The sequence below is a fragment of the Arvicola amphibius genome, chromosome 2, assembly GCF_903992535.2.
Source record: "Arvicola amphibius chromosome 2, mArvAmp1.2, whole genome shotgun sequence".
In the NCBI taxonomy this organism is placed as follows: domain Eukaryota; kingdom Metazoa; phylum Chordata; class Mammalia; order Rodentia; family Cricetidae; genus Arvicola; species Arvicola amphibius.
Genome location: NC_052048.2, coordinates 160,471,154 through 160,487,828, shown reverse-complemented (window position 1 = coordinate 160,487,828; position 16,675 = coordinate 160,471,154).

The window sequence follows — 16,675 nt, the reverse complement described above, 5'->3', positions numbered from 1 at the left end:
AATAATGTATCAATGATTTTTTAACAAAAAAAAATCAAACTTATGTGTTAGCTTTTCTTCTTGATTTGTTTTTTTTTTTTTGTTTTGTTTTTGTTTTTGTTTTTTTTTTTTTTTTTTTTTGGCGTGAGGTTGACATTCTGCCATGTAGGCTGTATTTCGTAGCCATGATCTTTTGTCCTTCTCATGGCTGAAATCTGAAGTAGTATGATTTTATAACCCGAAATTTAAATAGAGAAGAGTGAATGATCTCATCCAGAGCTTGCTTAAGTCTCTAGAGCAAGGGTCACAAATCTTTTAAGCAAAAGATCAAACAGGAAATGTTTTCAGTCAAGTCTGTAGTTGAGCTCCCAACACTGCCACTGTGCAGTGTCACCAGAGAAGAAACTGGGCAGGAAAAAGAACGTCATCCCTGTTTTCCAACATAATTTCCTTTCCACAAAAAAAAAAAAAAAAAAAAAAAAACCCAGCAGGCTATATATACACGCCCTACGCTCTAGGTGTGTTTTCAGAGCTGGTTCTATATTATGTAATCTCTAGTTCTCAGTTGTTTTCTCTCTGTTTACCAGGATTAATCTCACAATTTATGATCATTACTTAGTGATTGTTGGGGAGGTGGTTCTATGTTCACTAGCGTAGCCTGGGAAATGCCACTGTGGAATCTATCTTCGTTCTTCTAGAAAAGAAGTTAGACTGTGAAATGAAAACAGCAGTCACTCGTTTCTGGCAGTAACTACTCCAAATAGCCTCTGGGAGGGACCATTATTCTTTCCAGTCTTTTAAATACAGTAAACACCTTTTGGGTTTTATTGTTTTGTTTTGTTGCTTTTAATCTTAAACAAGTCTGTATTGCTGATTTGGGTGATGAGGTAGTTACCTTCATAGACTGGGTCTGAGCTCCCCCTGCTGTCCATTATAACAGCTTTTCCTGCAAAGATTACAGAAGAATAATGACTAAGAGGATGTTGTAATCCCCCAAATGAAAATCTTTATATATAATTCAGTATGAAAAAATGTGATGTTTCTTATTGATTCCAAAGGTAAGGCTTTAGATGATACATATCGTTTTAAAGAGAGCAGATAGAAGGGTGAGCTTTCCTTTAAGCCAAGGATTTAGTAGAGGTAAAACAGAAAGAAGAAGGAAAATAATGTTATTCGAAAACTGTGATTGTTCACACACACACACACACACACACACCAGAGGTCTTCCGAATAATCCTCAATTTAATCTCTTTGGATAAAATAAACTCTGTTTGTCCAAAATAGTTGAAACATAATCTACTCTGATTAGGTGAAATACTATAACAATCTGATTAAATTTGGGCATCGCCTAATGATCTTAAAAAGGAGGACAAAAATTTTTGCCTTACACAAACTACACTTAAGGTATTTTATAAAATGGGATTAATTATAATGACAAATCAGTGTTCTCCTACATAGGATATAATAAGGAATCAAAAGTTATAAAATATTGTGAAGATGAAAGGTGTTTAAGAACAAATAATTATATTTAAAACACCACATTAATATTGGAGAGACATTGGATATTCAGTATCAGGATAAATCAATATCACATGGATTCTTGCTAGAAATGTGGAAAGAAGAAAGTATCCATTTGGATAATTTGAACAAAATAGATGATTATTATATTCATGTATATATGTCTTTATTGAGTTAATAGGGAAATAAATACTGGAATTTCACCAGAATTTTATTCTCTTGGTTCCCCTAATAAATCAGGAGGTGAACAGTAAAGACTTGTCTGTTGAGCCCTTTGCCTTTGCAAAATATCCTGTGGGCAAACATGAAAGGAGAGGGAGACAGAAGAGAAGTAAAGAGGGAGGAAGTAGGGAGGGAAAGAAGGAAGGAAGGAAGGAAGGAAGGAAGGAAGGAAGGAAGGAAGGAAGGAAGGGAAGGACAGAAGAGATTTTCTACTTGATTTTAAAAAGAAAGGACAAATGCAGGCATTTATATAATTTTGTTGGACTGTCCAAGAAGGAGCCACATGGCTGCTTGAAAGGGACTGATTTGCCTATCATCAGTGCCATCAATATACCGACTATAAGTCAGTTCTGTTTCAAAACTTTTTGAGAGTAGCTTAAGCTAATTGAAAAGGAGTACGTTAAAGCATGTCATTTATAAAATAAAGCACAAATTACTTATAAGAAGACATACTTAATGAGTTATCTCATGTAAGACACTCTTCTGGGCACTTAAAATTAGCATTGGCTTTTGTATGCATAGATTACTAAGACACCCAAAAGAAAAGTATGCTTTGTGAGAAGCACTTGGCTTGGAACACATGGCTAAACATCCTTTATGAGTGTGCTTACTCCTTCTCCACAGGGATTCTAAGTGTCAGAACATGCTGTAAGGGGTGGCAATTGTCACAGTGGCTTAATCAGAATGATCAAGTTCCTGAATATTCCAAGATAAAGCCATTGCTTCTGGGGGAAGAGAGCAGCATTTCCCTCACGCTTACCTTCTTTGACTTCTGTATCTTTGTTTCTGTGTGATGCTTCTCTCTGCCTGGTCTCTCCAACTTTACTCTCCTACTGGTTGTAATAGCCTTGTCTATTTCCTTCCAAACCTCCTCCCACTAAACACGCCCAGAATTTTACAAGGAAGAGTGAAGCACATTTATTAACGCTTCCTATTGAAACACAAACATCAATTAGAGTGTAAACATTTGTATTTAAGTTGACTACCCTTATCAAAGCAATAAATAAAGAGTAAAGAAGAGTCATGCAGGTGGCATGCCAAGAAAAGAATAGAAAATCTTCACTGTGAAAATGTCGATTTCTATACTTACATTGGTATTAGCCATTATCCTCTATTCTCCCAATTTCATCTAAAATCTTTGTACACTCCCCAATTTGCACAACAGTGAAAAAGTCTGTATCTATCCATAATGAAGGAAAAAGAGAGCCTAATTCTAGGGAGAACTAAAGTCTGAATAGATTTGCAGAAACATCCTGAAATCTCGATATTTGTAATGTTTTCAAGTTCAGCTCAAATGTATTCTGTCCAGTTCTCTTGCACGGAGGAAGGAGGCAGCCAGCAGCCCCTGAACAAGTCTATAAGAATTCCTGCAGAGCACACTTGAGCATTCGGGGTCTACTTTGGGTGTGAGAACAGAATCTTCCTCTTCTCCTCATGAGAGCCACCCCACCCCCACCCCACCGCCTTCAGAAGTCCTGGCACAAGCTTCTAACATTGAGGTGTGGACCCAGTAAGTGGCTTTTTTTTCCTTTTATTTCTTTTTGGGTTTTTTTATCAATAAGATATTTGCAGTGTAATAAAAATCATCCTTATGTAATAAAGACAGTTGGAAGTGCTTATGTTTGCAATAGTAAAAGAATAAAAAAATTGTTAAACAAATAGATTTAAATTTGCATTTTTTTTTCTGCTCTGTCAAACCAGACCAGACACTTGCAAACATCTGAACCAAGCCACCTTGTCAGTGGGCAAAAACCTACTTTACTTAGAATATAACTGATTATAAATTTTATTGTTCTGTTTTGTAGTTGTTAATTTTTCTTTTATTTAAGTAATTATTTATTTATTAACTAATGTTGAGCCTCAGTAAGCTCCCTGCATAGTTTGTGCTTTGTTTTTTAAGTAAACATTTAAATTCCTTCTCTGGTACTTTTTCTGCTCCTTTTATCACAGAATTTTTGAAGAGATCAGTATCCATTGCTATAAAATATAATTTTATTAAATTTATCCTCATTCTTTCTTTAAATTCTGTCACTGTAAGTGGGTACACTTTTGTCAATTTAACTGCCTGAATATTTATTTTGCTGCAGTAAGGAGGCAACTGTGAACTTTTTTTGTTAATATTACTTTGTAAATTGTGTAATGTAATTTATTTTAAATTATGTATACTTATTTTTAATGCACAAAATGTCTATGTACAAGCAACTGCAGATTGGCAAACTCTGTCCCTGAGCTTAATGCAGCTATGGGACGGCGCGTGGAGATGCAATGTGCTTTTCTACATTTTCATATGGGTTATCTGTAAATATCTATATTGCTGACAGACATAAATCCGAAGTCATTTTCATTCTAACTGTGTGGGTCTGTGCTTTTATTTGCATCATCTGCTTCTTATGCATCGCCAAAAACATCTATTTAGTGATGATCCAAGTCTTTTACAGTTCTTTGTTTTATATTTGTCATTTGTTTGCAATTCCAATATAAAAAGTTCAAGAAATTCAGGTTTCTCTTTAAACGTCAACCAAAGAATGGATGAAGAAAATGTGGTACATTTACACAATGGAGTATTATTCAGCTGTTGAAAACAATGACATCAAGAGATTTGAAAACAAATAGATGGAACTAGAAAAAAAAATCATCTTCAGTGCAATAACCCAGACCCAGACAGAAAAACATGGTATACACTCACTCCTAAGTGGATATCAACTGTAAAGTAAAGGATAACCAAGCTACAATCCTTAACCCCAGAGAGGCTAGGTAACAAGGAGGGCCCAAGGCAGGCAGGCATGAATCTCCCTGGACAAAGGGTGGGTGGGGATGGGAACTAGAGGGGTCTGGTTAGGGGATGGATGGAGGGGGAGAATACTGAAAGGGATGACTAGAAATGGTGGGGGGGGGGCATTTTGGGGTCAAGTAGAAACCTGATGCAAAGGAAACTCCCATGGATCTACAACCCAGCTAAGACTCCTAGCAATAATGAATACATAGACTGAACTGGTAATCTCCTGTGATCAGACTGATGACTACCCCTACTGTTAGAAAGCATTCATCCAGTGACTGATGGAAACAGATGCAGAGACCCTCAGTCAAACATTAGCCCAAGCTCAGAGAATCCTGCTGAAGAGAGGTCGGGGGAATGTAGGAGCCAGGGCAGGTCAAAGACATCACAAGAATCATCACCTCAACCCAGAAGTTTTCTCTTTATTCAGCAGCCCCTTGCTTCCTGTGGGGTCTCCAGTCAGATGCCACCTCTTCTGGGAAGCTCTCTATGATGACCACAATCACTCTACCCTCACACTCTCTTTACTTCGCTTTAATCAATGGTTTCGTAATTCCCTTATCTCCTTATTTTTTTTTGTTTTTGTTTTTTTTGTTTTGTTTTTCGAGACAGGGTTTCTCTGTGGCTTTGGAGCCTGTCCTGGAACTAGCTCTTGTAGACCAGGCTGGTCTCGAACTCACAGAGGTCCGCCTGCCTCTGCCTCCCGAGTGCTGGGATTAAAGGCGTGCGCCACCGCCGCCCGGCCTTTCTTTTTATTTTACTTGCTGATGCCACCACCTCCATTTCTACACATGGGAAAGAAACTTATGTGTTTATCCCTTGCTTGGAATGTCACTCAACACACAGTAAGGATAATCAATCAATGAATGCCTAATTAATGAAGTTAATTAATGAGCTGCAAAGTCATGGATAGCGTGTAACTGAGCACAAACATAGCAAGAAATAAGGTGGAGTCTAGGCATAGGAAACTGATAAATTCATCCAAAACTGTACGGGGTTCCACACAAAAAGGTTGCAGGGGTTTAGAAACCAGAAAACTCCTCCAAAGTTCCCAGTTTTGACACTCTACTGTTGAGAACACTCTTTATTGTGTATTTCTGTCTGTCTAAGTTATGGTACACAAACATAACATGTGGTATAAACAGAATAGAAGCTGGCACTACAGAGCATCGAAGAGCGGAGTGTGCAGTGTCATTGATTTGAAAACCACAGTGAGAGCAAAGTCTGTAAGGAGAGTTCCATTGTACTTTCCCATGGGGTTTATTTAACTCAGACACACATCTAATCCCACTGTGGCTGTGTCAGAGATCTCAGAATACTGAAAAATGAAGAAAGGGACAATTGAAAATTCAAAAACAAAGCCTGTATTCCAAACTATAAAAGAAGACTAATTGTTCTATTCAGTCGTAAACTAATTAATTTTTGAGTCAGTAATGATTAAATTATGTGCTATTTGTTTCAGTGCAAAAGACAGTAGAAAAACAAAAGCAAAACAAAGCACTGGGCCAATCAAAGTGATTTCCAAACCCTCAAATATTGCTTTGGAAGTATAGAGACAGCCATTCAGCAGCCATGAAACACACTAATAAACCAAGGAATAAGTCCATTCCACAGAGAAAGCAATGTGGAATACTGATGTGACTTCCCTGAGAAGTAAAACGAATTTCAAACTGAAAGTCAGCAGGGCAGTCCAGAGGGCAGTGTGGAAGACAAAGCAGGCATGTTGAGGAATAGTGAGGGCCCACATCTGTCTTCTGTAAACACAGTGAGTTGACAGAAAATCCTGTCAACCATATCCCCAGTGACCCCCTCGGCTGCTCTACAGACAGCTCATGGGTCACTGCTCATTTTACGAGTTTTCTTTAGGAAAGGGCTATGTGTTCATAATTGCCAACAGCATTCTTTTTTCCAACATTTATCACATTGTACCATTTCTGCCCCCTTTCTCCTGGTGATACTGTCGTGCTTCTGTGGGACGTGGCTTGAAGAAATAGGTTCACACAGAGATTAATCACTGATGGCTTCTGGTGCTCCTGGAAAGACTCTTCAGCGTGCATTTGGACAGGCTGAGGGATCATAGGAAAATAAAATTAAATATTTCCCGATAATGATTTATAAAGGGAGAGAGAGAGGCCAGATCTGGCAAAAATAATTATGGAAAGATTTGTTCAGAAATAAAAACTAAAGTCTTTGGGAGAATTCTCTTCAATCTAGGTATCATGTGACTTTCAAAAAGCATTCCTAGTCAGAAACAGTTAAATGTAATTATGGAACTCACATTTAAAGGAGATGAAGCAACAGCTTGATACAATATCTGTCTTTGAGTGCAACTCCGTGTGGAGTATGGAATTAAGACCACCACCTACCCCTGCGAGCACCAGAACCTGCATGTCTTGCCAGGTCTGGTAAAAATAGAAAACAAAATCAACTACCATACTGAGGAGATGACCCAATAGATTAGAAAATAAATTTCCACAGTCTATTACTTTACAAAGATAAAAAAATTAAAGTTTCACTTTAATTAGCAAATAAATATAAGTAAAGAAGAAGCAATGTCAACACTATGTTAACTGAAATAAATAGACTTTGACCTAATAATTTCAGTTCTCAGAACTTATTCTAATACATAGAAATATGTTTGTGTGTGAAGAAAATATGTTAGCAGGATAACACAATATATTTGTGTTTCTGTATTATGTATGTGTGTGCGCATGTGTGAAGGAGATGACAGGTAAATGAATGGCTATTGTAAAGCATCCTCACAGTGTTAATGCTGGAATGATACTTATTGGAACACGTTTATAGCTACAGAATTCTAAAAAGTCAGCAATAGGCAGACATAACAAAATGCTAAATTCTGGTAAATGAGTAGCACAAGATCTTATACATATACATTCATTTAACTTCTGTCTCCATCAGAAAAGTCAACGATTAGTACAAAATCATAGACACATTAAAATTTATCAATATGCTTTGTTAATGACCAAGAAGCCATTTAGTTTTTAATCGATCATATATCTATTTATATGCTTTTGTATAGACTAACTTAATTGTGTAGTGCTGGGGATGCAACAAATGACCTTGCAGATGCTAGGCAATCAATTTTGAGATTATCTATGCCCAAACTACACCCAGAGCCCGTTATTTATTCTAAATAAATCAACCGTTGATTGGAAATTGACTCAAGAGTTTTGACAGAGGATGAAATTTAAATTATTTCCTCCAACTCATGCACCTGTAAAACTGGCTTTAAAAGCAATGATATATATAAATAAAAGGAAAAAATGTTAGCTATTTGTCTTTGGAGAAAGAAACCTTTTCAACCTAAATCCCTCTCTCACAAAGTGACTAAAAAAATGAAAACTTGCTGGCTCAATGTTGCTAATGCAAGATCCAACTTTGGACGTGTCAAAAGAATAGCAACGACAAAGAGGAGGTATCTGGCGAAGTAGCAATAGCCTGAGGTTAAACTTAATGAACTGAGAAAGAAGGCTTCTGTACATTAGGGAGAGCAGCTGGAAAAGGGGGCTCTTTCTGTCTGTAGTGGTCAGCACATACTCAATAAAGAACAGCTCATCTGAACTCAGGAAAGCCCCAACATGGACACATGGATTCCCGATAATTGTCTTCCTGAGGATAGAACCATTCTCAATGTTTGAAGCCAATAAAAAGGGCTGGAAAGGGATCTGAAAATGGGCACCAAGCCTTTAGAGGAAAAGTGAAATAAATGCTTATCTATGTATATCACACTCACTCTATTATAACTTGGCTGCAAAGAGCAAAAGGAGATGCTTTTGTCTTCCATCCAGAACTATTTAGAGGAAATCGAAAAATAATGAGGGTCTAATGTCGAGTGCAGGAGAAGTTAGGGTGATATTTACCAGACGAAAAAGAATTAGCTCTAACATTCCCCCGCTGACTCACTAATATGATAGCCATGCATAAATTGTTTATACTACAGCATGGAAGGGATTGCAGAGAATTAAATATAAGCACTTGATAGAAAACCACTTGGCTGATGAGATGTCAAAAAAAACTTAAACAAATTAGTAAATGTAGTGTGAACTTATTAGACATGGGCAGTGGGATGCAATGCGTATCCCTCTACCTTGTCATTCATTATAAATAATTGAGCCTAATAAGTGCCAGGAACTTCAACCTTCAAAGACATGGCAGGAAAAAAAAACAAATAGATGAAACTTGTTTTCATGAAGCATACATTCTAATAATGGGAATTAGACAATAAATGGAGGCAGAAAGAAAAGCAGAGGTGTGCTGACTGGTGAAAAGGCACGTAACAAAAGTAAAGTGTGACAACGGCAGTAATCAATGCAGACATGTGGAGAAAGAGAGGTCACCCGGAAGGAATATGTGGGAGGGGGGGAAGTTGAAGGACACACTGAGAAACAGACCGGAAACATGTGCACAAAAAACAAGAGGAAACATGGTTTGTGCATGAGAAACTTGCATAGTCAAAATTGGAGCAGAGAATTCTTCCAAACAACGAAGGTAAATTGATCAATGGGGAAGCATCCCCACCTCTCCTTTGACATGTCCAGTATGATGCTGCTCCTATTGAAGACTCCCTGGAGAATGACTGTGCTGAGATGGGCTCCAGTGTCAGAATCACCCCAGCCCTCTAACACTATAGGAAACTCCTCTGTCTCCTTCAAACACATATTGGTCTTAGTGTATTTACAAGTATGTACATCTGGTAGTACATGTAAAGAGACTTAAAATATGAATGCCTGTAACCATATACTTCCATGTTAGCAATTCTGAGAAATAGTTCAGCATTGGTAAGTTTTACATGCCTGATTGCAGAGTCACAAATAGTGATTGGAAATATATGTGAAATTGTAGAGGCAAGTTCCAAGAAATATGTTGAATTCGTAATAGGAAAATTACGAGTATTTGTGACATGATGGTAATGAAGATTTAAAAAAACTCAAGGACAATTTTATCAGAATGTGAAGAAAAATCCCATGGTGGAAAACTATAAATATTGGCTACTGCCTGAAGGAGGACGACAGAGAGGAGAAAGAAAAAGCCATGTCTTTTAAGGTGACATGGAGTTCAGCCACATGATACAGAAGGACCTTTAGAGGAAGTGTGGAGGGCAAGGTGTTAGGGAATCCCTACAGACAGGGGGAAAGATGCTGAGAAAAGGGATGAGAAGAAGAAGAAAAGAAAAGTGTTACTTTAATGATAAACCAGGAAAGTGAGCAGACGCATGGAGTTTGGCTCTGTAAGCTGCTGCTACTGAAGACTTCTGGCGTGTGAAGGGTTTATAATAAGAATCAGTGAAAATGTCCAAGATACTAAATAGTAGACATGATAAAAACAAACTTTAGTGTGACCCCATAGCAGAGTGTAAGGTAAGAGGGAACTTAGACAGAAAGAGGGTGGAGTTCAGATACATTCTCCTCCTAATAGCAAGACACTTACCTCTTTGTACTATGTATGGTTCTGATCCTACAAAAGCAGAAAAGAATTAGACCCCTTCATCTCTTCTTGCAAAATTACAAATGAGATGATATGCATACATTTAATAAGTTCTACAAGCAGTACTATTGGTCCAAGATTATGTTAAACAGAGAAATATTCATATTGCTTAAAGGAACATAAATATTATAATGTAGAGTTTGAACTTAAAAAGCTACAAGCTGGAATGATATGCCAGCCTTGGAAACTGGAAACTATTATACTAGTCTGGGAAAGATAAAACGAGAAGGAAGCAAAAGAAGGAACGGCAGGTGTGTGAAGAATAAGATAATGCCTCCATAGTGATTACTATGGTCACATCTTGACTTTTCCTTTCTTCCTCCCTCCCTTCCTCTCCCCTCCTTCCCTTCCTTATTCCCTCTCTTCCTTCTTTCCTTCCTTCCTTCCTTTCTTTTTCTGCAGAATGGTTTTGGAAAACAGAGCATGCTATTCAGGTTATCTTTGGAAGTATGAGTCTCCTGCCTCAGTTTCCCAAGTGCTGGGTTTACATCATGTGACACCACACACTACCCACTGCTGATTTAATTATCATGTGGTACCATGTGATTTGGACACAAGGTAGCAGGTTGAAACGAGATAGCTTCCCAAAAGCAAGTACTCACACTAAGACAATTTATGCCCAAGTTTCTGAAGTACAAAAGTTTCAAAGTAAAAAATAATTTAAGACAGAGGGAAAAAAAGAGCAATTAGATGAGAATATAATTAGCTGCTCTCACTCCAAACTAAAGGGTTATAAAATAAGATCTATCAAGAAAGACTTAAAGTTCTGGAGATTAATTAACACTGGAATAGAAGTGGCTGAGAAGATGTGCCAAATAGCACTCAATATATCACCCAGAGTTTTTCTCCACTGAAAAACAGTAAAACTTACACTTAAATAGCAAGAGGAATAAGACACATGCTGACTAAAACAAGGAAGAGAGAGAGAGAGAGAGAGAGAGAGAGAGAGAGACATCAAAATCAAGTTCAACTTTGAAGATGTGAGAAGTTTGTGTAAATTAGTCAAGGTTACTCTGGTAGAGACATTGATAAAATGCCCAGAGATGAAGTAGTTGGTCCCAGTGTTCTCCTTTGTTTGCAGCTATAAGTCATCTTGACTCAGATTGCTTAAGTGATGGCCATTCTGTACGGCACACAGCAGGGAAACCTGACTACTGCAGGATTAATTGGATCACTGACTCATTTACATCATCAGAAATCTAGGTTCTTGGAAACTATTTTGTTTTGTTCTGATGGCAATACCTGGTGTGGATTGAACCTGGGTCCTCATGCGTACAAGACGAGTGTCCAATCATTGTGCTACAATTGCAGGCCTTTTCCTATTACGTCTTGATGTTGTTTACATTACATCAGTGGGACTATGTCTAAAACAACACAAAAAAAGTATAACCTAAATGTATAGTCATATCTCAGGAAGAGAAACAAACATATTTGAAAACACCAAGAATCTGTCACAAAGAATTAATGGCAGGAGCGAAAAACACTGAACTCAGTCACTATTGACTCTGTCAACTGGGTGGGTATGATGCTCTCTCAGGTTAGCTGGAGTCAAAAACAAGAAGCCATAGAGAGGTTCAGACAGACCTGTGTCACACCAAGGGAAACGTGCAATCACTGTGAGGACCCAAACCACTCCATTTTGTAAAAAGGCTCCATTTCTGTTTATTAAGTTTTGGTTTCCTAAGACTGAGGTCCCCAATTCCAAGAAAACAAATGTGCAGCCAGGCCGGACCACGAACATAACCACACCTACCTGACAACCAATCAGGGAGCTGCAACCCAGGTGTTTGAGATAGATATCAGCCAATTAACTTCAGTTAAATAAAGTTACTCTTTCCCAGTAAGTTGTCACAATGCACTCGTAGAAGTATAGAAGAAGAGAATGTTGTCTTTCTTTCCTATTTAGACCATCTCATTATTATGGATTATTCTGTTGATTTGGTGTTTGGATTGGGGGGTTTGTTGTTGTTATTTTGTTTTGTTTTACTTTTTGATGATGAAAAGGCATTCTGCTTTTACTTCTACTACGGTGGTCGATATATGAGATATTCAAAGCTATTATTAAAAAAGTCTTTAAAATAGATAGTTTTGTACAACTTACCTATGTGTTTAGAGCATGTTTAATGTAGACTGTGTTGTGATGTTCAGTGTTTCATCGAATGCATTTTTCATTCTCCTGTACTTTCAATTTATGATTGATTTATTGTGACATAACCCCTGTAGGGAGCAGAGGAAGCCCTGAATGAGTGAAGCCATGAGGAACACAGCCATTAGAGTACTCTAAGGCCTAGAATCCATGAAACATTGGCGGAGCCACTTTTCCACATAGGACAGGTTCACAAGGGACGGCTAAGCTCTCCTTCAGAATCCTTTGTGTTTGTGAATGAAAACTCAGTGTTTGCAAAGACTAGCAACCACAGCCTCCTCCACCTAGTTGCATATGGCCTGAGACTGTTCCTGGCATAGACCCAGACAATGAACTCCTTGCCCAGTGCTATGCCAAATTAATATGCTGAGATCCCAGCTCTCCGCAGTAGAGCCCTATGTGATCGTGCCTTTAATGCACCTGTGTGCATCTGTCTGTCGTCGCTTCATTCCTCGATGGCCCTAGTGATGATTCCAGGACACAGCAGATTCCGTCATAAGTCATTTGTTTTTACTCACGATAAGAACATATAGGAACATTTTTTTTCTTTTCCTTGACAAATGATCTCTGAATAGGAGGGACAGATATATCCTCTTCTTTGAGTACTCTAATACTGCTAAAACAGATGAATATGAACCAGTATCTCAAAACAACACACTTATCTTTCCCTCACAGACCTGAGCACCAGGCATCTAAAATCAAGGTATGATGTGAAACATGAGGCAGGCCAACCAGCCTTCCCACTTCCCTCGGGAGCACTAGAAAGGAGCTTCCTGGGCTTGCTTTCTTTTATTTTTTTCTTTTTTTTTTCCCTGCACTGTGGGAAGTCCAGTTTCCTCCCCCCTCCATCCAGGTCTAGGAAGGTGAGCATCCAAACTGGCTAGCCACCCCCCAAAGCCAGTATGTGTAGTAGGATCAAAATCCAGTGCCATTTTCCTTGGCTTCTCAGCAGCCCTCGTTGTCCGCCATGTTCAGGGAGTCCGGTTTTATCCCGTACTTTTTCAGTCTCAGTCCAGCCGGCCTTGGTGAGCTCCCATTAGATCAGCCCCACCATCTCGGTGGGTGGGTGCACCCCTCGCAGTCCTGACTTCCTTGCTCATGTTCTGCCTCCTTCTGCTCCTCATTTGGACCTTGGGAGCTCAGTCCGGTGCTCCAATGTGGGGCTCTCTCTCTATCTCCATCCATGGCCAGATGAAGGTTCTATGGTGATATCAAGATATTCATCAGTATGGCTATAGGATCTGGCCATTTCCGGCTCCCTCTCCTCAGCTGCTGGACCTGCTTTCTTTCTAGAGGTTTTCCCTTCTTCACTGGAGCCGTTTGCTGCTCCTGTCACTCTGTGACTATATGGGGCTGACCACCTCAGAATCGCTCACTTAATTATATCTGTAAAGCCCCCCTTGCCATGTAAGATACCACAGCCCAGGTTCCACCGATTAAGACAAGTCTTCCCAGTCTACCTGCACATAAAACTTCCTCTACCAAGGAGCCACCAGAATTCTATGTCCCAACTCAAAAGCAGAATAAAAGTCCTTTATTTATAAAGGACGATAAAAGACCATTGATTTTTCTGCCTCAGGTTTTATTTTTTAAAAACAGCTAAATAATCTTGGATTTGAAGCCAGTTAAACTGTAGGTTTTATATGCATAGACACGAAAATATAATATGTAAGTATACAAGTGCTATAAATACTTCTGTGGTCACTGTAATTGTCACAGGGGCACAGAGTTCTTCTGCGACTCTTGGTCTTGTTGATGAAACTATTTTAAAACTGTCAGGGAAAGGAAACCAAGGGCAATTTCCTGGGAAGAGGAAGAGATGCCCAGAACATCGAGACAACACTATCAGGGGAAGAGGAAAAGCTAGAATGTTATATTTATAATAAAATCAAGCAAAAAAAAAAGCCTTGTCTTGGGGAGCAGGGTAGGAAAACCAGGAAAAGAGGTAGGAGCTGAATGTCCAGGACTTCTGTTTTCATAGTTTTTATCACATGGGTACAAAACTGACTTCACCTAGGGATGGTATAAGACTTGGGACAACCAAAGAGACAAGATATAACCTTAGTATTATTTGCTTTAACCTCTAGTCAGATAATAGTTGTTTATGTGACCAGAAAAGAGTCATAACTAAATGTATTTATTGTGTGATTTTTAACATTTAGCTCAGGTGGTGTTAGGCCAGAAAGAGATAATAGCTCGTTATCTTTTTTGTCATTGGCTTACCCTTTAGGTCTGCAGCCAAGTGAAAGCCCAATCATTCACCTCTAACTTTGTAGTTAGCAACACATAGGCCAAGGATCTTTAGCACCTACTAAAAGGCTAGTAGTGTAGCTGGTTTTCTTTGGGGTCACCAACCAGCTCCCAAATCATGATACAGACATATTATTAGTTTTGAATGTTCAACCTTAGCTTATGCTTGTCCCACTGATTCTTATAATTTAACTTAATCTGTTCTCTTCATCTTGGTTTTTGCCTCAGCAACCCACATGAAGTTTCTCTAAGCAAGGCCACTTATTGGTAGACAACGCAAACATCAACAAATTTAGATATGATCCGTGGAGTGTACAAATAAATCAAAAAACAAAGCAACAAGAAAACCAAAACCCAATCAATAAATAGGCTGCTGATCACAACAGAGGGTCCTCAAAATAGACACACAAATGGCAAGCAAGCACTTCTAAAGTGCTCAGTACCATTAGCCATGAAAGAAATGCAAGCTAAAACTACTTTGAGATTCCATCTCCCTCCAGTCAGGCTAACTGCCATCAAATGTCAAATGATTTCTCTCCCCCCTGCAGTCAGAGGGGGAAGAATACTCAGCCTTGGGGTCTTATGGAGATGTGCTGGGTAAACAAAGGCAACCTCAGTAGCCTGCTGGTTTAGGATACTTCTGGGAACTCTGCAACAATAATTGGTAGGGAGGTTTCCATGCCTGGCACTGTAGTATTCAATTAATAACCCATATCTTCTGGGAGTGACATTGTTGGCCCATGTAGAATAATTCAATTCAAACTCCTTTTTAAGTTATATTTTTACATTAGCTTAATCAGTGGGTTTTCATAAGGTGATTTCTCAGTTTTTATGAAAGCACCTACAATTACCTCCTCTGTCCCCTCCTTCCACCATTAGTTCTATTTAACTCTTTAATGTCTCTTTGCTCATTTAGCATATATCCCACTATCCCTGCAATTACCTGTAAATAGGCTTGTGAGATAGCAGGTAGCTATATGACTTTATACATAGTTCTTCTGGTTTAGCCCTCCCCCTCTATCCTGGGCCTTCCCCCACACCCTCATTCCCTACCTGTTGAAAGTTTACTGCTCATCTCTCTACATTCATTTTATGTATAATCTACTATTCTCAATCCTTTAATGTGTCTATTTAAAGGCACATTTTTTAGTTTTCTGACTTCTACTTGTGTTCTAAGTATATATGTATGTATGTATGTACATATATGTGTGTGCATGTGTGTGAATGTACATATATGTATTTCAGTTCCACCTATTTACCTTCACATTTCATGATTTCATTTTTCTTTAAAGTAGAGTAATATTTCATTGTCTACATGTACTACAGTTTTCCTATTCATTCATCTGTTGATTCTATCTGCTGTAGCTATCATGAATACAGCAGAAATTCACAGAGATCAACAAGTATCTCTGCTGTAGGATATAAAGTATATTGGGTACATGCCCAAAGGTGGTATAATTGGGTCACTGCAGGTCTATTTCTAGGTTTGTTTGTCTTAGTTTTGCTTGTGTTGAGAATCCTCCAGGATCATTCCCAAGATGGTTGCACTAGCTTACATCCCCACAGCAATGTATAAGAGTTCACCTTTTCCCACATCCATACCAACATTTGTGGTGATCTGCATTCCTGGTCATGGTTATTTTGACTGGGGTGCATTGATGTGGAGGAATTTGATAAAGTTGTATCTTCTGGGCATGACATGGCTACCATTTTCCTGAACTCACAGTGGTTGATGTTACTTGTATAAGACCTGTACGCAATCCAGCCAGCCAAAATTCCATCATAGATGGGCTGGGTGAATTCCAGGTGCCAAACCTCACTGAGGAGCTATTAACAGTGGACAGTTGCTGGAAGAGGATGCAGTTTCTGCTCAGCGGATGCCCCCCCCAAACCCACATACATATGAGCATCACTAAGTAGACTTACAGATTATCAAAAACAAAGATATGAAGTTGAGAGGGGGAAATATTCTGTTATTGAGGGGATCAGAGACAGAATGGAGGGGAGAAATGAGGGTAGATGTGATCATATTCATTGTGTCCCTATATGAAATCATACAGAATAAAAAAGGAAATTAAATAACAAGAAATGCTGGAAGGACATAGTTGGGGAGGAAGACTTATCAGCTGTTTTGGAGAGTGCAGACTTGTAGAGCCACTGTGCAAATCAATGTAGAGGTTCTTTGAAATCTAGGAATGAAACTTATCCGTGTTACTCGGCTCTTTTACTCCTGGGCATCTGAGGCTCTAAGGACTCTATACTTTGCTCTAGGTTTGTAT